Here is a 20,234-nt window from a genome sequence, read left to right on the forward strand (position 1 = left end):
CACTCGCTAACTTATTTTCTCACTCGCTCACCTACCCACCTACTCACCCATTCATCCACCACATCAACCACCCAGTAATCCACTCACCCATTTACTCAACCACTCAACAACCAACCCACTTACTCACCAACTAACTCATTCAGTCACTCATCTACCCACTCATTCACCCACCCACCCAACGACTCACTGACCCAACCATCTACCACTGCACCCAAAACACATAACTCTGTCTGCCAACCCACCCAAATATCCCTGTGCTCAACCACTCATGCAGCTATCCGCTCACCCACCCGATAGCCCCCTTGCCAACTCATCAACCTGCCCTCCCTAACTGCCATTTCACTCACTCACCTACCCTAATCACTCACCCACACACTTGCCCACTCACTCACCCACGCACTCAATAGCACATCCAACTCACTCAACCACTCTCCCGCCTAACAATCAAACAAAAAACGGTGCTAGCAAAAATTTCACGAATTATTTATTCATCGGCAACACAAATTGCTCCCTTAATTATTAACGTTTTCAATATTTTGTTGATGTCTCTGAATGCCACTGCACTTAACCGAGAGAGAGAGAGGTGAGTAGGTGCATGCATGTCGATGCGCATTAGGGTTCCACTCATTCGCATCATCTTGAAAAGCTAAGTCTCAGTTCACTTGGCTTACAGCCTCCACTCAATTAAGGCGAATTCAAGAGCGGTTGTCTTCGTGGATAGACTCGACCCCGCCATGGGAATGCGGAATTGCTACGAAAATGGCTCTGCATGGGCTGTAAAGGGTCATTTGAGCGGATACCTGAAACTCACGTTGACTTGTGTGTATGAGAGTGGACGTCTTTGTGTGTGTGTGTTTTAATATAGAATTTACAAATGCATTAAGACTTGAATATGCGTGTATATTCCAGAAACGAAGTTTCGGTAAAAACGAACGTTCGAATTTTTTAAAATAATAATTTTACACAGAAAGCAAAAAAATAATTAAATTAAATAATAAATACACACACTGACATTTTAAAATAATAAAATCGTCCATTTTCAGGACTATATGAATAAGAATAAAATTCCCTTTCTTCACTTATGTTTATTTTATTAACGTCAGTGTTTAATTGTTAATTAATGTACAGTAGAAAATGTAATATTATTTCCAATATACGTTGTCTTTATTTACAAAGTGAATGGTAAGTTGGTAACTGTTTACAGTCTGAAACGGTAAGTTACTAAGGCTGGGAACGCATCCTCACAGTATGAATGTTGTACGTTATTCAGTATACGACGTTTCGATATACGAACGAACCCCCCCCCATCAAGGCATCACCTTCGTATATCGAGGGATCATTGCACGAGCAAGTGGGGGGAAGGGGGCGTGAGGGGGGGGGTTGAGGGGGGGGGGTGAGGGGTGGTGTGAGGGGGGGCGTGAGGGGGAGGGGTTTGAGGAGGGGCGTGAGGGGGAGGGGTTTGAGGGAGGGCGTGAAGGAGGGGGTGTGAGGGGGGGGGCGTGAGGGGAGGGGTGTGGGGAGGTGTGAGGGGGGGGTTGATGGGAGATGGGCGGGGGGGATGTGAGGGGGGGGGGGACGTGAGGGGGGGGGCGTGACGTCATAACGCTGTTGTGGGATTGCCTGTGACGTCACCACCGCGTACTGCCCGCTGGTCCGCGCAACCATCCAGCCAGCAAAACTTTTTAAAAAAAAACCCCAGCATCATTAATGTGCATGGACTTCCTGTTTATATACAGAGAGTGTGTGCGCGTGCCTCGTGGAATGTTGGTGCTGGTGGCGCGGATTCTAACGCAATACTTCTAAATATAAACAAAGAGAAATACCCCCCCCCCCCCTTCAACTGACTGGTGGTGCAAGCAACGTTCGCGACTGGCACCAATGAAGGCCGAGGAGGTGTTGTGACCAACACCACGCCCGGGGCCGCCTTTGTATCCCCCCTCCCCCCTCCCTTGAGGCTGAGTCGTCAACCAAGGTCGAGAGGGCCGGGCCCCGGCTCAGACGTTCGTCAGCGGTGTTGGCGATGCGATCGGGACGAGGTGGAGCCCGGTGAGGGGTGTGTGTGTGGGTGTGTGTGTGTTGGTGGGTGTGTGTGTGTGTTGGTGGGTGTGTGTGTGTGTTGGTGGGTGTGTGGGTGTGTGTGTGTTGGTGGGTGTGTGTTGGTGGGTGTGTGTGTGGGTGTGTGTGTGTTGGTGGGTGTGTGTGTGTGTGGGTGTGTGTGTGTTGGTGGGTGTGTGTGTGTGTGTGTGTTGGTGGGTGTGGGTGTGTGTGTGTGTTGGTGGGTGTGTGTGTGTGTGTGTGTTGGTGGGTGTGTGTGTGGGTGTGTGTGTGGGTGTGTGTGGGTGTGTGTGTGTTGGTGGGTGTGGGTGTGTGTGTGTGTTGGTGGGTGTGTGTGTGTGTGGGTGTGTGTGTGTTGATGGGTGTGTGTGTGTGTGTGTTGGTGGGTGGGGTGTGTGTGTGTTGGTGGGTGGGTGTGTGTTGGTGGGTGTGTGTGTGGGTGTGTGTGTGTTGGTGGGTGTGTGTGTGTGTGGGTGTGTGTGTGTTGGTGGGTGTGTGTGTGTGTGTGTGTGTTGGTGGGTGTGGGTGTGTGTGTGTGTTGGTGGGTGTGTGTGTGTGTGTGTTGGTGGGTGTGTGTGTGGGTGTGTGTGTGGGTGTGTGTGGGTGTGTGTGTGTTGGTGGGTGTGGGTGTGTGTGTGTGTTGGTGGGTGTGTGTGTGTGTGGGTGTGTGTGTGTTGATGGGTGTGTGTGTGTGTGTTGGTGGGTGGGTGTGTGTGTGTGTTGGTGGGTGGGTGTGTGTGTGTGTGTTGGTGTGTGTGGGTGTGTGTGTGTGTTGGTGGGTGTGTGTGTGTGGGTGTGTGTGGATGTGTGTGTGGGTGTGTGTGTGTTGGTGGGTGGGTGTGTGTGTGTGTGTGTTGGTGGGTGTGTGTGTGGGTGGGTGTGTGTTGGTGGGTGTGTGTGTGGGTGGGTGTGTGTGTGGGTGTGTGTGTGTTGGTGGGTGTGTGTGTGGGTGTGTGTGTGTTGGTGGGTGTGTGTTGGTGGGTGTGTGTGTGGGTGTGTGTGTGTGTTGGTGGGTGTGTGTGTGTGTGGGTGTGTGTGTGTTGGTGGGTGTGTGTGTGTGTGTGTGTTGGTGGGTGTGGGTGTGTGTGTGTGTTGGTGGGTGTGTGTGTGTGTGTTGGTGGGTGTGTGTGTGGGTGTGTGTGTGGGTGTGTGTGGGTGTGTGTGTGTTGGTGGGTGTGGGTGTGTGTGTGTGTTGGTGGGTGTGTGTGTGTGTGGGTGTGTGTGTGTTGATGGGTGTGTGTGTGTGTGTTGGTGGGTGGGTGTGTGTGTGTGTTGGTGGGTGGGTGTGTGTGTGTGTGTTGGTGTGTGTGGGTGTGTGTGTGTGTTGGTGGGTGTGTGTGTGTGGGTGTGTGTGGATGTGTGTGTGGGTGTGTGTGTGTTGGTGGGTGGGTGTGTGTGTGTGTGTGTTGGTGGGTGTGTGTGTGGGTGGGTGTGTGTTGGTGGGTGTGTGTGTTGGTGGGTGTGTGTGTGGGTGTGTGTGTGTTGGTGGGTGGTCCGGCAAAACAACCCCCTACCTCCTCGCGGTGCCGGACGGGCAACTCTGTCGTGGACAGTGCTGTGGGGGGAGTTCCAATTTTGATTGGCTCCTCCCCTCATGGCATATGTGTCCACCACAGGGGCTAAACGGGGGCTCTGGACGGGTGCGAGGGGCTGGTAACCCCTCCACCTTCAATTAATTACCACAAAACCACGAATTAAAGTGAAATATGTAACAACTAAGCTTGTGCCGGAGGCCCCGGGGGGCCAGGCGTCTATGACGTCTCCTGGCCAAACCCCAATTGGCGGAGCCAGGAGATTGAATACCTACCCTCGGGGCTACTCCAGAAACAACGAAAAGCCACTACGGGTGGCCACGTGGAATGTTCGAACGCTCACTGCAGAGGAGAGGCTGCCACTCCTCTGTCGGGAGCTGGACCGGTACCGCCTGGATCTATGCGGCATTCAGGAGGTCCGGTGGACCGGCTCTGGCTCCTGCCACCATGAGGGGTGGACAGTCCTCTACTCGGGGCAGCAGACTGCCAAACAACAGGGTGTGGGTCTTCTTTTGAACAAAAGAATGAAGGGGGCGTGGGAGCGTGGCGGTGAGGTGTGGGAAGCTGTAAGCCCCAGGCTACTTTGGGCTCGCCTTCCCATCAACCGGAGGCGAGGAATGGTGGTCGTGGTTACTTATGCCCCCACCGAAGATGAACATCCGTGGAGGGATGCAGGCAAAGCCGATGAGTCAGATGCCTTCTATGACCTCCTGTCACAGGTGCTGGCTAAAGTGGCCCCTCGGGATAGAGTCATCATGTTGGGTGACTTCAATGCCCGAGTTGGTCATGATACTGGCACCTGGTCTGGAGTGATTGGAGGGCATGGGCCAGATCAGCTCAATAACAATGGTAGGAGGCTGCTAGATTTTTGTGCAGCCCATGGGCTTGTAATTACCAACACGCTGTTCCGGCATCGGCGCATCCACACAACATCATGGATGCATGCCGGGTCCAAGCAAGAACATCTGCTGGACTACATAGTGACGGACCAGCGAATGCGAGCCCATGTCCTTGACACCAGGACCTACCGTGGAGCTGATCTGCCCTCTGACCATCGACTAGTCATCTGTAAGATGCGCCTGCCATTCTTCCACTCCGGTGGTGGGTGTACACCCAGGACCCCATTCCAACCTAAAGTGGCCTGGTCTCAGTTATCTGATGAAAGTTGCAAGCGAGAATTTCATCATCGCTTGCGGCTGGGATTGGCATCGTCCCCGACTCCTCCTGATGTCGAGGGTAAATGGGCGAGGTTTAGGACTGTGACTCATGCAGCTGCAATGGCTGCTTTGGGTACGCGGTCCAGACCTCCCCAGACACCCTGGATGACAGAGGAGTTGTTCAGGATGGTTGAGAAAAAGCGACAGGCCCACTGTCATCGGCTACAGAATCCCACGTCAGAGAATGAGGAGGCTTACCGCAGCCTTCGCTCGGAGGTTCGGAGAGCCGTGAGGCGCTGCAAGGATGGGTGGTGGTCGCGGGTTGCTGAGGAGATGGAGTCTGCCTCAGTGGCCCGTGATCACAAATCGCTATTTAACTCCATCAAAAAAGTAACCTGCAGCGCCACACCTATTACCATCATTAGGGGAAAAAACGGTGATCCAATTTCCGACCCCCAGGAACAGGTTCGCAGATTTGCTGAGCATTTCTGTGAGGTCCTGGGGGAGGGAAAATCCCACAGCCAGGAAAACATCGTGGCACAAAGTGAGGATGACCCTGCTGAGGCTGCGGTGCCTCAAATATTGGATGAAGTCACCCCCTGTGAGTGGCTGGCTGAGGTGCCATCTGCTGAGGAAGTATTGAAGGCGATCCGGAGTCTGAGACCAGGAAAGGCAGCGGGCAGAGATGATCTCCCAAGCGAAATGCTGAGGGAGGGTGGCGTTTGTGCACAGACTGCCCTATATGACATCATAACAACAGTCTGGACCACTGGACGGGTTCCGCAGGATTGGAAGGATGCCCTGGTGGTCCCCCTTTTTAAGAAGGGGGACCGCACAGACTGTAACAACTACAGGGGCATCTCACTCCTCAGTGTGCCGGGAAAGGTCCTGGCAAGGATTATTCAGCATCGCCTTGCCAGGCACGCTGAGGAGAGGCTTGCGGAGCCCCAATGCGGTTTCAGGAAAGGGCGGTCCTGCACAGATGCCATATTTTCTGTCCGTCTGCTACAGCAGAGGTGTAGGGAATTCCAACAAGACCTACATCTCTGCTTTATTGACCTGGTCAAGGCCTATGATACCATCAGTAGGCCTGGGCTCTGGGTCGTTCTTCGTGCTTTTGGAGTACCTGACCCTCTGCTCACGATCATTAAGGACCTTCATGATGGTGAGCGGGCCCGGGTAAAACTACGTGGCCGGGAGTCAGAGCCATTCCCTGTACACCTTGGGGTGCGACAGGGATGTCCTCTGGCTCCCACATTATTTAACATCTATTTTGACCACGTAGTTCGTGAAGCCTTCAATAGCTGTACCGGGGGAATCTCCATATGGTACAGATATAATGGGAGGCTAATCGATGCCCGGGTGCGGTCAAGGGATGGCTCCCTATTGCTCAACCACGTTATGTATGCTGATGACTTGGTAATAGCTGCTCAGTCGGAGGAGGAGTTGGAGACGCTGCTGCTGAGACTGGAGCGTGCCACTAAGAGGTGGGGCCTTACCATCAGCCCCACCAAAACTAAGCACCTGCCTGGGTATTTTGTACCATCGGACACTCCACCCCCACAACTCCCAATCGGTGATGGGGCAGTTGTGGAGAGAGTGGAGAGTTTCCCATACCTGGGCAGTATGCTTATGACTGGCTCCAGTTTAACAGCAGAGGTCTCACTCCGAATCAGTCGAGCGGCAATATCTTTTCATCGGTTGCGTAACGCTGTGTGGAAGTTACCTGGTCTGTCGCTCCGCACTAAGCTTCAGGTCTTCTCGGCCACGGTCATTCCCTCCCGTCTCTACGTTTGCGAAACGTGGACCCCCCTAATGGAACATATTCGCCGGTTAGAAACATTTAGGCTGACCTGCCAACGATCCATCCTGGGTTTAACCAGACTGGATTGTGTGAGGAGCTCACAAATCCTTGAAAGATCTGGGCAGGGTCTCATCGGTGAGCTCCTCCGGCAGGCAAGGCTGCGATGGCTGGGTCATGTAGCCCGCATGCCCAGCCACCGCATGCCGAAACAGCTTTTGTTTGGCCGGATTGAGGGGGCTAAGCGGGCGCGGCACGGGCTAGAGAAGAGATGGAGTGATGTGGTACAGGAGGACGTGGAGCTGAGTGGACTTGCCGATGACTGGTACCAGCGGTGTCAAGATCGGCCTCTGTGGAGGAGGCTCGTGAAGGATGCTACTGGGCAGTTGGAGGCAGTCGCCCTCCAACAACAACGGAGGGCGGAGGAGCGACGCTCACAACAGCGAGCGGAGCGCCGGGTGGCTAAAGCACAGCAGGTTGGCACAGTAGGGGGCACAGGTGGTGCATCAGCCAGTCATCTCAGTCAGTCGACCCGTGGCACCTGGGTCTGCCCCGTGACCTCCTGCCAGCGGGCGTTCGACACTTCACGTGGCCTCAGGGTGCACATAGCCTGGCACAAGCGTCGTGGTGACGTCACCGCCACTTAGTGGCGAATGGCGGTTGTTGTTGTTGTTGGTGGGTGTGTGTTGGTGGGTGTGTGTGTGGGTGTGTGTGTGTTGGTGGGTGTGTGTGTGTGTGGGTGTGTGTGTGTTGGTGGGTGTGTTTGTGTGTGTGTTGGTGTGTGTGTGTGTGGGTGTGTGTGTGTTGATGGGTGTGTGTGTGTTTGTGTTGGTGGGTGGGTGTGTGTGTATGTGTTGGTGTGTGTGGGTGTGTGTGTGTGTTGGTGGGTGTGTGTGTGTGGGTTTGTGTGGGTGTGTGTGTGGGTGTGTGTGTGTTGGTGGGTGGGTGTGTGTGTGTGTGTTGGTGGGTGTGTGTGTGTGTGTGTTGGTGAGTGTGTGTGGGTGTGTGTGTGTGTTGGTGGGTGTGGGTGGGTGTGTGTGTGGGTGTGTGTGTGTGGGTGTGTGTGTGTTGGTGGGTGTGTGTGTGGCTGTGTGGGTGTGTGGGTGTGTGTGTTTGGTGGGTGTGTGTGTGTTGGTGGGTTTGGGTGTGTGTGTTGGTGTGTGTGTGTGGGTGTGTGTGTAGGTGTGTGGGTGTGTATGTGGGTGTGTGTGTGTGAGTGTGGGTGTGTAGGTCGGTGTGTGTGTGTGTGAGTGTGGGTGTGTTGGTGTGTGTGTTGGTGGGTGTGTGGGTGTGTGTGTGTAGGTCGGTGTGTGTGTGTGAGTGTGTGTGTGGGTGTGTGTGTTGGTGTGTGTGTGTTGGTGGGTGTGTGGGTGTGGGTGTGTGTGTGGGTGTGTGTGTGTTGGTGGGTGCGTGTGTGTGGGTGTGTGTATGTGTTGGTGGGTGTGTGTATGGGTGGGTGCGAGTGTGTGGGTGTGTGTGTGTGTGTTGGTGGGTGTGTGTTGGTGTGTGTGTGGGTGTGTGTGTGGGTGTGTGTGTGTGTGGGTGTGTGTGTTGGTGTGTGTGTGTTGGTGGGTGTGTGTGTGGGTGTGTAGGTCGGTGTGTGAGTGTGTTTGGGTGTGTGGTTCGGAGCGCACCCAGCGCGCTAACCAAACCGAACGGCTCTCCTTACTGACAGCTCACGGCAAGGAGCCGGAGAGCGACGAGCGACATAAACTAGAGCCCAACACAAGTTGGACACTCGCTGTGAACGTACAAGCTTGCGGTTCGCCGTTAAGACGGTGTCATAATGTTTGTTGTTTATCCTAAAGCTCCCCCGGTGGTTTCGGTAAAAAGAAAAAAAAGTTGCTCACTTAATGGACTCGGGCTGACCCAGCTTGCAATTACAACCCCCGAATTATTTTTTTCTAAAAAAAAATGTCCCTCCCTCCTTCTCTATCCCTGTTCCTTCAATCTGTGAGGCAAGGTCGCCGCCGGCATAAGGACGGGCGGGATAAGAGGCGATAAGAATCGCCTCTTTAATACGGTGGCAGACGCCGGCAGGCAGCCGCCTCGGTAACGCGCGCGCGCTCTCACGGAACAGAAAGGAGGGGAGGGAGGGGGGAGGGAGGGAGGTTTCCCACCTTGGCTCTCGCTCCATCTGTTCCTGCTGTTCTCCCTCGTCCCTTCCAGCCTCCCCGTCCGCACCGCCGCCTCCCCCGTCCCGTGTCTTCACGCTCCGCCACGCTACCTTCTCAAAGCCGCTCCTCCATGCACTCTCCTACCTCTCTCCTCTCAACATCACTCTACTCTCCTCCACTCACTCTCCTACCTCTCATCTCACTCCACTCCCCTCCACGCTCTCTCCTGCCTCTCCCCTCTCATCTCACTCCACTCTCCTCCACGCACTCTCCTGTCTCTCCCCTCTCATCTCACTCCACTCTCCTCCACGCACTCTCCTGCCTCTGGCCACTCATCTCACTCCACTCCCCTCCACGCACTCTGCTGCCTCTCACCACGTGCTCGCCACGTGCTGCCTATGACACGCGAGCCACGTGACAACTGTGGGCTTCAGCGCCTGTCGCCCCACGAGTGGCTTCTTGCTGTGCGGTGGCGGTGGTGGAGGTGGTGGGGGTGGTGGTGGTGGTGGGGGTGGTGGTGGTGGGGGTGGTGATGGTGGTGGTGGGGGTGGTGGTGGCGGGGGTAGTGGTGGCGGGGTGGTGGTAGTGCGGGATGGTGGTGGTGATGGTGGTGGCGGTGGTGAGGGTGGTATTGGTGGCGGTGGCGGCGGTGGTGGCGGTGGTGGGGGTGGTGGTGGCGGGGGTGGCGGTGGTGGTGGCGGTGGTGGGGGTGGTGGTGGCAGGGATGGTGGTGGCGGTAGTGGCGGTGGCGGTGGTGGCGGGGTGGTGGTGGTGGCGGGGATGGCGGGGGTGGTGGCGGCGGGGGTGGTGGTGGTGGTGGCAGTGACGGTGACGGTGGATTCTGTCCTTACTGGCTGTGGTGTATGGGGGGAGCGGTTTTGCGCGCTGCGCTACGAACCCGCCATGCCCTGGTACGATTCCCGCTCACGGCCACCACCAGTGACGAGTATCGCCAGAGGGGAGACAAAGGCGGCCGGGCGCGCTGTTGGCCACCCAGCCTCTCCCTCGTGGCGATGTTCACGACGCAACCCGCGGCGGCCACTCATTTGTCCTGCGTGGAGGAGCTGTAGCCGGGTGGACTGGCCGCTGGATGGGCAACTTACGTGGACGTTCGTAATCCCTCGCCGATTCATTCTGCTCACTCCCCCGCCCCCCTTCACCCACCCCAGCGCGACAGCGTCGCTGTGTGACCGTGCGCGTGACGCATGTCGAGCGTGCGTCACGCGCACGTGCACGGGCGTCACGCGCATGTGCACGGGCGTCACGCGCACGTGCACGGGCGTCACGCGCACGTGCACGGGCGTCACGCGCACGTGCACGGGCGTCACGCGCACGTGCACGGGCGTCACGCGCACGTGCACGGGCGTCACGCGCACGTGCACGGGCGTCACGCGCACGTGCACGGGCGTCACGCGCACGTGCACGGGCGTCACGCGCACGTGCACGGGCGTCACGCGCACGTGCACGGGCGTCACGCGCACGTGCACGGGCACACCGGACGCGTGTCCGTGCGCTTCGCGTTCGTCGGGCGCGCGCCTCGTGTCCGTCCACCAATGCGCTCAGCGTTGGCGACGGCGTCTGTTTCGTGTCGCGTATATCAGCGTGGTTCTGTGGCGCTAAAGTCGCCCAACACCACCCCCATCCCACCCCAACACCACCACCCTCCCGCCCCCCCCCGAGGGCAATTTAAACATTTTCCACCCGCACGATATCCATGCCGCAGCCTGGACTGATAACCGCGGTCGCATCGTGTTGCGTTTCCGCATCCGTGACACGGACATGGCCTGCGCGAGTGGTTGTGGCAGCCCAACATGAGAGCCATCGCCTCCTTTATACAGCACACAAGCTCGGCGGACTTCACATCGCAACCCGTCTCAGCATCGTTGAAAGGGGCACCCACAGTGGCAGCTGTCCCCTAAGCGGCACAGGGTGACTCAGCACCTAGACTGCAAGCAAAGGGGCAGTAGGGGGCGATGCTTGCTGTGTGATCTAGCCTAGGGGCACCCCCAGTGGCAGCTGTCCCCTAAGCAGCACAGAGTGACTCAGCACCTGGCCTGCAAGCGAAGGGGCAGTAGGGGGCGATGATTGCTGTGTGGTCTAGCCTAGGGGCACCCCCAGCAGCAGCAGCAGTCCCTGCGCGGCATAGATTGGCTCAGCACATGGCCTGCAATCCAATGGGGCATTCGTCTGAAGCCAGGAGAGGGCAATGATTTCAACTGCTACTGCTGTGTGTGTGACCCCCCCCCACTCCTACCCTGTCGACTCTGAAGAGGCGTCAGCTGGAGGTGGCTGCCTACAACGATCTACAGGCCACACTGATTGCGCTTGCACAATGTTGTATATATATAGGCTTTTTTTCCAAAATTGATATTAATAATGATTTTGCCAATATTTTTTTTTTAAATAATAATAATCGATAAAATAAATAAATAAAACGCCCTCAAACCCGCTACCTCCCACAAGCACCAAGCATCTGGAGGTCGTAAAAGGCCATTAAATAATAAACTCCGGAGCAAAGGGAGGTTAACGACGATCTGAAAAATCTCCAGATTGCCAAAGGACCGCATGCCATGACCAGCTTGGCCCTTTGGACAGTTCACAAACAAATATCCAGAATCACAGGCACGGATACAGAGCGCAGGGCAAACGGACACTATAACTGATTTTTTTTTGGTACAGAAAAGGTTGAAGCTTGGCTATAAGAATAAGTCGACATGATAGACTGCAGTCTATATTAGTGGCTTTATTGTTACTTATTTTATTTCACCCTTATTCAACTCATATATTGTTTCTTATTGTTTATTTCTATCTATGTAACTTCACCAAGAGAACCAAGGAATGTGAATTCTGGCAGTCAAGAAAGTGAGGGCTTGGTTATATCTCCAGCCTCGGGATATCAAAATATAACTCGAGAAAAAAACACCGATCCCTGGTGACACAGACTTATAACAAAGCTTGGCAAACCCTTGAAATACCGGAGGTAACATCTAATGACATTACAAATCTTGGTGAAACATAAACCAAATAATAATCACAAGAGATTAGACCTAGGGTGACTCAAAAGAGATACAAGAAAATAGGTCAACCACACAAGACCGGATAATATGTATTCCATGAAATCAGAGCCTCCCCGGCCGCCTTTGTCTTCCAACAATTTGACACAAACGCATGGTAGCCATAAAATACGTATGAATGGAGAGTGCCTCCCCTCCCTGTTAGGAGAAACCACGAAGAGTGGGGTTGGGAATGCAAACAGACAAAATGTGATGGTAAAACAGTCAAAGGTCAAAGGTCAAAAAGGGGAGGGGGGTGGGGTTTGGGCAGCCAGACCGCTGCTGCCACTGGAGGAGGATGGTGACAGAGGGCATCTGTGTTTGTTTTTTTCTCCCTCGCAAGAGACGCGGAGGGAGGAGAGAGAATTTCACAGCAGCTCGACAAGGGACAGCTCGGCAAGGAACATAAGAGGGCGGCGAGCGGGGGCAAGCTCCGGGGTGGGACCCTGCAATCAACCGGGGATGGGAAGACTCGCCGAGTAGCGAGGTGTCACCGAACACGGGTTCAGCGCTGACAGAAAAAGCAGTATCGCTCAAAGCCATTCTACCCCGGGTGCCGGCTCCCGCCAGCGGCCACAGCCGAGCGAGAGAATAACGAGCAACGACCAGCAAGCATCCGGGAGAAAGTGTGGAAAGCCCAAGGATCGACCAAGCCAGCATCGCGGAGAACCAGCTCCACCGAGCGAGGGTGTCCGCCACCAGCGAACGGAACCAGCACGCGCAATCGGGCATCGACAAAGAGCACGGGGGCAGGAGGGAGCGCGTGCCGACGCAGCTCCTCCAGCAGTGGAAGGAGCCTGCTGTTGCCAGCGGACGGGCAGCTAAGCCGACGCACCGAGCAAGAAAAAGCAACGAGGACGTTGTAAGACACGCCCACCGTTGTAAGACACACGCCCACCGTTGTAAGACACGCCCACCGTTGTAAGACACGCCCACCGTTGTAAGACACGCCCACCCTCACACCCTCACCGCACCGCAGGGGACAAACACATTTTTTGATACAAGGGACGCCCAACCTCGGCGTCTGCTTAACGCAAGAAGATCAACAACACTCACACATCAACACGCACGAGAAGACTCAGGATAAGTGCGTCAACTATTAGCTGATAACGAAGCACACTGCGGACCATTGGGTTACGTGGATACAGTCAATTCACTGATGAAGCTAAACCTTGAAGAAACCTACGTTACGAATCTACACACTCACAGGGAGAATATTGTGTTGAAATCGTTCTTTTGATCGCAGAATCTTGCCCGCGAATTAATTGAAGCCTCAGCCAATTGATAAGCATTTGCTGAAGCAGGCACACTGTCGCACACCATTGTTCCAAGACATCTCGTAATTACATACTCTTCCCAATGAATTCATTGCCGTATACTTTTGCCTTCGGGACATGTTTCTTTATTGCCCTTCGTATGAATATCGTTGCATGAATTTTTAAGGACTTTTTTCCTATCACCGTATATGCTCGCGTTACTCTAAGGAATTAATAAATTATTCTGTTACCCAATTTAACAACGTGATCATTGAGGGTTAAATGTATGGATCGATGAGGAGAACATCTCCAGGAGTACTGTGTTGGCAATTCCAAGCATAAGAGTTCGCATATTAGAGTGTTATGTTTTTGTTTAGAAATTAAAATTGCTTAACACAGAAGTGTCTGAGTGGTGCCTTCCTAAGTTCATGCATAATAATCTTAATTATAAGAACTGTATCCTGCGGTGAGATTTGAATTTGGAGACCTAATATAAAAACACTAAGACATAATCAGTAAATGTTAAAGCAAGAATAATTGTATTATACCGATTGATAATACGAACCTAATTCTAGATTTGAAACTTTCGTAACTGCAAGGATTCATACTCTTTGTTTTTTTGGTAAAGTCACGTAGATAAAACAAAATCAAAGTAAAAGAAAACAACTAAATCAAATCACGACGTTTTGGAGGCAACACAAGCTTCCGTCTTCAGGTGGAACAGTCACGGAAAGATCGCTGATAGCTGACTTGATGCAGCTATCTTGCTGTGACTGTTCCACCTGAAGACGGAAGCTTGTGTTGCCTCGGAAACGTCGTGATTTGATTTAGTTGTTTTCTTTTACTTTGATTTTGTTTTATCTACGTGACTTCACCGATAAAACCACAGAGTATGAATACGAACTTAGACAACGAGGCCGAGTTTAATCTAGCATACTTACAGCACACCTGCATAACTTCATACAATTAATTGTATGATCCCGATTCATAATACTACCCTCGATAACGAGGTTGAACCTAATTATCATAACTGTATACATTAGCATAATCGCACACATTTGCATAATTTAATACGATTACAGCGTAATTAGCATAATTTTATGCGCATAATTACATAAACTAACATAATTTCGGACAATTACGCAATTTTGTAAAAAAAATGATTTATTTTTTTATTATTGGTATTAATTTTTCAATACCCGGCACATACAACAACACTGCTTGTCGTCCTTCCCCCAGCGCCTCCGTACGGTGCGAAGGAAGCCCAGCGTAACAGAAATTGACGCGCGCAAGCACACGATGAGCAAAGGTCCCCCGCGCGTCCTCGGGAGAACGGCGGTGGGCAAGTGCCGTCGGCGAGACAACGTGTGAACGTGTGCCGGAGGGGTCTTTGACTTCGTGGTGTGTCTCACAGCAAGGGAACACGCGCGGTGCATCCGCCAGTCAACTCGGTCAGTCAACCCGTGGCACCTGGGTCTGTCCCGTGACCTCCTCCTGGATACGTCGCGCGGCAGCCTCGAGGTGCACCTAGCCTGGCACAAGCGCTGCGGTGATGCAGCGCTTGTGCCAGGCTAAGTGCGGCTGTTGTTGCTGCCGATGTTTTTATCCCCGCGGTGGCTAGGAGATGTTAACTACCTCGCCTGGTCTGCATGAGGTCGTGGGTTCGATCCCGACCCTGACGCCTGCTGCTGTATATTTGGAGTCTGCATCTCTCTCTCATCATCATCACGGTGGCTAGGAGATGTTAACTACCTCGCCTGGTCTGCATGAGGTCGTGGGTTCGATCCCGACCCTGACGTCTGCTGCTGTATATTTGGAGTCTGCGTCTCTCTCTCACCATCATCACGGTGGCTAGGAGATGTTTACTACCTCGCCTAGTATACAGGATGTCGCGGGTTCCATCCGGATCCTGACGATTCCTGAACATTTGGAGTTTGCGGTGTCTTTCCCTGTGGTCTGGTGACTTTTTCTCCGGGTCCTCCGGGATTTCCCCTCCACATTTATAATCAACATCACGCGATCAGAGTTACTTGGCGGCTTTAAAATGTCCACGTGATGATGATGATGAGCCACTTCGTTGAGACCTATCATTTGCGATAGCCAGGTCGCTTCTGGAAAAAAAAGAGCTATACAGCCAAAGTGGGTCTTGTCTGGCAAAATAACAAAAGAATAAAATAGTCTTATAGTTTAGTTTTAGGGTTCGGGATTTGGCCAAACATCACAGCAGCCAGAAACTCGCTCTCACGGCGGGGAAGTCTTGAGACTCCCTTGGGCGTTCGAGACTTTGTATTTTCCCCGACCATTGTTATTCTCATTACCGCTGCTGCTGCTGTTGTTGTTATGTGTTTGTTATTGTGGTCGTTATCAATAGGGGAGCCGTAGTGTGGCGGTTAACGCGCTGCCCTACGAACCCGGCGCGACACGGGTTCGATTCCCGCTCGCTGGCGGACGCCAGTGACGATTATCTGAACCGACCCTGGGCCTCCCCTAGGTTCGACTCAGCCACAAGTGAGTAGCTGGTGCTGTGTGAAGTTAACATCGCCACTGGGGAGACAAAGGCGGCCGGGCGTGTGCTGGTCACCCCACCCCCCTCCCCCTCGCGTGCCGTGCCGGCCTTCATCGGTGCTCGCTAACAGCACTTGCCCCGGCAGTCTGTTGAGGCTATACGGGGGATCTTTGTCTTTTGTTATTAATAGCGGAGGGCGGGGGCATGGGGTTAAGAGGCTGTAGTCTCAGCGGTCGGTAAACCTGCGGATCCGAGGACCAACCTGGCTCTTTCAAAAAAAACGGGACAGCTTTTCGTGGTGATGTTACCTATTTAAGGGCCACGGCGACTCGTAATCACCACGTTGCGTTGCGCCAGAGACTTCTTGAAATGTCGAGTTGTGTTTTGTGTTTCGTTTGTTGCTACTCCTGAAAAAAATTCGAATAAAAAAAAGGTGTCTGTTCTCGTTATTTTTGGTTGCTCGACCCACCCCACCCCCCCTCGTTGTAGCCGGATAGCGACGATCGCTAAGCGCGCAAAGCAGAGGGCACACACCCTCAAAACAGCCCCCCACCCAACCCCCACTCCACCTCTGAGCCCGTGCCACATCGCCTACGGAGTCAGCTGCGTGCCCAGGTGAACGGTTGCCCGGGGAGACGCGCCAACATCCGGGAGCCGAGGAGACATCCCCCAGGCAATGAACGCGCGCGCGCAACGAGCAAAGACAAAGGTGCCCCACCCCACCCCAACCGCGCCCGGGGGCGGGGGGGCAAGAGCTACCTGGGCGTGCGAGGTGGTCGGTGCGAGCCCGACCCTGACGATGCCCGTTGCATATTTGCGTGTCTCTCTGCCCGTGGTCGCTTGGATCGTTATCCGGGGTCGGTCCGATTTCTTCCCCCCTCCCCCCCCCCTGTTCACGTTGAGAATGAACATGCCACGCGTGTTGGACTTATTTTGGCCGCTACGAATGTACCGCGTGCTAACGAGCCACTTCATTATTTGCGGAAGGGTCGCTTCCTAATAAACAAAAAAAACGCTACGTACAGCTCGAATGGGCCTTTATCTGGCAAACGAAATTTGATGGAAGTGCCGGTTATAGCGAGCGGCACTTACCGAAGGACCTCGCAACGCGTGTGGAGGCGAGCGCCACGCCCCGTTTGCCGTTGTCCCCCCCACTGGCGATGTTTAATACGTACCGCATGGGGTACTCATTTAAGGCTGAGATGGCCCGCGCGAAGGCCCGCGATTGGTTCAGGCATTTTGTTACCGACGTTGGTCGCGAGCGCGAATCGATCTCGAGTCGCCGAACTCGTAACCGAGGTGCGCAAATCGCTACGCAACCGCTCCCATTACACTCCCACTGATGTTGCCACCTGCACGAACCCGGGACAGTCCGGGAATCGAACTTAGGTCGGCAGCTTAGTAGTGAGAGCGCGGGTGGCCAGCGCCACGCCCGATCGCCTTTGTCTCCCCGAGTGGCGATGTTTTACACACCGCACCAGGTAACTCACTTGAGGCCTAGTCGATCGAGCTCCAGTAGAGGGCAGGTTCGACGCACACAACAGCGGCACCAGCTGTACTGCCCCACTGTGCCAACTCGCTGTGTTTTAGCCGCCCAGCGCTCCGCTCGTTGTTGTGAGCATGGCTCCTCTGCCACTCCGTTGTTGCTCGAGGGCGATTGCATCCAACTACCTAGCAGCAGCAGCGTCCTTCACGAGCCTCCTCCTCCAACCTCCTCCAAAAGAGGCCGATCTTGACACCGCTGGTACCGCTCATCGGCGAGTCCGCTCAGCTCCACATCCTCCCGTACCACATAAATCCACGTTTTCGCCAGCCCGTGTCGCGCCCGCTTATCCCCCTCTATCCGGCCAAACAGAAGCTGCTTGGGCATGCGGTGGCTGGGCATGCGGGCGATATAACCCAGCCAACGCAGCCTCGCCTGCCGGAGGAGCTCACCCATGATGGAGAGTGTGTAAACGATTGTAGGCATGCCAGCCTAAATGTTTCACATGTTTCGCAATCATAGGGAATGGAGGGCATAACACACACGCACAAAGACAAAGATCCCCCATATCGCCGTCATAGGCCGTTGGGGCGAGTGCTGTTAGCGAGTAGTACCAAATGAAGGCCGGTACACGAGCGGATGGGTGGCCAGGACCATCCACGTACACACACAAAGACAAAGATCCCCCGCATAGTCTGAACAGACCTTTGGGGCAAGTGCTGTGAGCGAGTAGCACATATGAAGGCCGGCACGACGCACTAGATGTTGGGACTATCGGAAGGCGTTCCGAGAAACGGGGACATCTCTAAAAATTATCGGGGCCACGCCGAACGACTGGAAGATTCAAGCCGCGGGTGACCGGAGATTCCACGTATAATGATGTTCGTTTGCATTTTATTTTCGCGGATAAAAGGGAGTATTCGCGGATACCATGCTTGCAGATGAGATGCTTTGTCTAGTACAGCCACAGCGAGCCAGGACGGATGAGTGTGTAAAGTCAAGCCGTGATCAATGCGGTCACCGCTGAACCAGCTTGGGTGCGATACCCATCAGATCTTCAGACGCTACGCGAGATTGAGCCCAGGCCATCACTTGGACGCGATGATGGACCGGAATGCTGTGGGAGTATGCCAGCTTGCGGCAGCTGTGCGCTGCGACGTGGCTGAGAGATGGAAGTTATAGCGGCGGATTCCTGAATCTATCCGTGTGGATCTTTGGGAGCGTCGTGCTCCCCCCCCCCATCTCTCTCTCTCTGGTAAAGGTCTCGAGACTCGGCAGCGATGTTCCCCTGGCTAAACGTCGCTGCCATTAGCGGTGAATGATCATCGAGAAGACGACTGCCAGTACACCGCAGCCAAATCACCGCCACGCTTCTCGTGGAAGGCGCTTCGAGTCCAACTCGTGGCGAGCTTCTCACATTTGCACGACCACGGGATAGTACCGAAGCACACGGGTTCACATCACGAGTTCAAATCCCGACTGGGGTTGACTCAGCCGCACCAACGTCATTGCCATCACCATCGCCATCATCATCATCGCTATCATCATCATCATCCTTCTCTCGGAGCCGAGGGTCCATGAAATGAGTACCACTTTTTTGGGTAAAGTCAACAGCACTTTCCCCCATCGATAAACTCCTCCCCGACAACCCCACCCCACTCCCGCCATAGGAATGTGGAATTGCCGTCTCTGGGGCTCAGCAGGGCTGTAAAGCAGCAGATGCGTGCCGGTGCCTCGATGCTCATCGGAGCGAGGGGAATCGCTTCGACTCCAGGACGGCGCTCGCCTCGGAAAGAAGCGGAATTTTTTTTAAAAAGCGACCAAGGGATCCCACCTCAGTTTAACACGCGGGCGGTCGCGATCGACGCCATCCACAGCCTCGGTTGTTGGGGTTAGATAGCGTGAATGCAACATGCCTGCGTGTCAAACATAACGAAGGCGGTGGTCACCTGCGCCGCGCTTTCAGGTGCGCCCCTGCGGCCGTCTGGAACGCGCTCTTCCTTTTCGATATTAGGACGCCAAGGGGAGCTGCGCACTTTGAAAACGATCAACGATTTTGTTTTTGTTTAACCGGTGTATAGCCCGCCGAGCTATATAGATTTTTTTTTGTCTGAAGCGACCTGTCCACAGATAATCGCACAACGAAGCGGCTTAACGCGTGGACATTTATATCCGTCAAATACTCTAAACGCGTCGATGTTTAACTGTGGAGGGAAAAAAAAACCGGAAGACCCGGAGAAGAATCCACACGACCACGGGGAGAGGGAGAGACGCAAACTCTAAATAAACAGCAGCAGCAGGAGTCAGGGTCGGGATTGAACCCACGACCTCCTGCATACCAGGCGAGGTAGTTAACATCTCCTAGCCACCGTGATGATGATGAGAGGGAGAGACGCGCCAAACTCCAAATATACAGCAGGAGTGAGGGTCGGGATTGAACCCACGTCCTCCTGTATACCAGGCGAGGTAGTTAACATCTCCTAGCCACCGTGATGATGATGACAGAGAAAGACACACAAACTGCAAATATGCAGCAGGCGTCAGGGTCGGAATCGAACCCACGTCTTCCTGTACACCAGGCGAGGTAAGTCAACATCTCGCCACCGCAGACCCCCTTATAAATCATTCAGATTGAAATCTCATTCCTTTAAAACTGCTTGTTGTTGTGTTTAGTTTGCTGTCCCCCCCCCACCCCGTTACCATCCGATCAACACAGTTGGCTACGTACGGTGCGAAATAAGTTTAACATACACACGTGTAACGCGCGCGCATGGAAACAAGCGTGCTCGCGAAACACTGCCGAGCGATGCAGCTTCGGCCTGCCAAAAGGGAGATAATGGCTCGCGATAGGCTGTCTCGCGCGGTCAAATAGAGGGCATTGATTTATCGACTTTATTCTGAGAGTGCACTCCACTCAGTGCCACCGCACACGGACACACACACACACACACTGCAGACCACCGCATGAATATCGGAGTTGGCAACACCGATACCGGCCAGCAACCGCTGCCAGCATCAGTCACGCGTAAGTGATGCCCCTGCCACTGCCGCCGCCGCTGCTGCTGATCATTATTATTATTACGATCGGTGGCTTCATCGTTCAAATTATTTGGAACGTGAAGGGTTCGCCATTGCATGGGCATGCCACCAGCGTGGCACGGCACCGTCCCGAAGCTGTGCTGAGGTCGGTAGCTGGATGGGCATTCGACTCGAAATGCTTGCAGTCACTGTGGCGAGGGTGCACGGCAAAGGCAAAGATCCCCCGTATAGACTG

General features: G+C 54.2%; 1 protein-coding gene and 1 long non-coding RNA gene across 2 annotated transcripts in view; one reads left to right on the plus strand and one right to left on the minus strand.

Moving 5' to 3' along the window:
* Nucleotides 1–20,234, minus strand: part of LOC116956029 (protein CBFA2T1-like) — a 203,569-nt gene that overhangs the window by 40,754 nt on the left and 142,581 nt on the right. The gene's annotated exons all lie outside the window — the stretch shown is intronic.
* Nucleotides 1,834–13,372, plus strand: LOC142906333 (uncharacterized). The gene is made up of 2 exons (XR_012930150.1): nt 1,834–2,046; nt 12,059–13,372. It is a non-coding gene; the product is annotated as an uncharacterized LOC142906333 (long non-coding RNA).

This window comes from Petromyzon marinus, chromosome 63 (genome assembly GCF_048934315.1).
Source record: "Petromyzon marinus isolate PM22_M1 ecotype Great Lakes invasive population chromosome 63, UKy_Petmar_22M1.pri1.0, whole genome shotgun sequence".
Lineage (NCBI taxonomy): Eukaryota > Metazoa > Chordata > Hyperoartia > Petromyzontiformes > Petromyzontidae > Petromyzon > Petromyzon marinus.